The following is a 1293-nucleotide window of genomic DNA, read 5'->3' as shown; positions in this document are numbered from 1 at the left end:
CAGGAATGGTTTTGCGTGTGTGCTCGGATTCCAGTTCTAGCAATGCCACCTACTTAGGGGTATAACTTTGGGCAAATTGCTTGACCTCTCTGTGCCCAAGTTTCCTGATCTGTAAAATGGAGGTGCCATCAGTGCCTCCCTCACAAGGTGGTTGTGAAGATTTACGGGAATTAAGCTCACGTGGCTCACTTAGAACCACTGCACTGGCATATACTAAACACTGGATACATATTGGCTTTTGTTAATTAGCCTTGGCTCGCCTTTCTTTCGCCCTCTTCCACCTCGAGCCTATCAAAATCCTATGGTTTCTGCCTGCAAAATGTCTCCCATCAGCCCACTTCTCTTCATGATGACTACTGCAGTAATCATCTAACGAGTCTTTTGCTTCCATTCTTGTCACCCAATAAGCTTGGGAGTGAGCTTTCTAAAGGTCAAAATTGATCAGTTTACTCTCTTGCTGTTCATAAAAATTTTCCAAAGTACAAAAATAAAAAAACTAAAAAAGATAGTGGTGCATGGTACTCATACACTCATCACCTAGGCTGAACAGTTATTGATTATTTTGCCATCTTTGCTTCTTTTTAGTACTTAAAAGTAAACAATAGACATTATAGTTCCCTTCCAAAAGTTTCAATATGCATTTCCAAGAAATAAGGGTATTTTCCCATATAACCTAAATGCCATTATGACACCTAACGAAATTTACGGTAATTCCCAAATATCATTTAATGCTCAGTTCATATTCAAATGTCTCAAATTGTTTCCAAAAAATGCCTTTTTTCGGCTGTTTTGTTCAAAGTAGCAGTCAATCAAAGACCACCAGTGCATTTGGTTATGTTTCTTAATTCTCTTTAAAGTAACATAAACAGGGCTTCCCTGGTGGCGCAGTGGTTGAGAGTCCGCCTGCCGATGCAGGGGACGCGGGTTCGTGCCTTGGTCCGGGAAGAAGATCCCACATGCCGCGGAGCGGCTGAGCCTGCGCGTCCGGAGCCTGCGCGTCCGGAGCCTGCGCGTCCGCAGCCTGTTCTCTGCAACGGGAGAGGCCGCAGCAGTGAGAGGCCCGCATACCACACACACACACAAAAAAATTAACATAAACAGTGTGTCCCTCCTCCCCATTTTTTGACATTTTCTTGTGGAAGATACCAGGTCAGGTTTTCTTTACAACTCCCTACCTTCAGGATTTGTGACTGTTTCCTCGTGATATGTTTCCCTGTATTTTCCCTGTATATATCCTGTATATCCCCTGTATTTCCTGAAAAATAGAACTTAAGTCTTCACTGGGTCAGGTAA

The sequence above is a fragment of the Lipotes vexillifer genome, unplaced genomic scaffold (assembly GCF_000442215.2).
Source record: "Lipotes vexillifer unplaced genomic scaffold, Lipotes_vexillifer_v1.1 scaffold965, whole genome shotgun sequence".
NCBI lineage: Eukaryota > Metazoa > Chordata > Mammalia > Artiodactyla > Lipotidae > Lipotes > Lipotes vexillifer.
Note: the sequence above shows the minus strand (reverse complement) of the source record.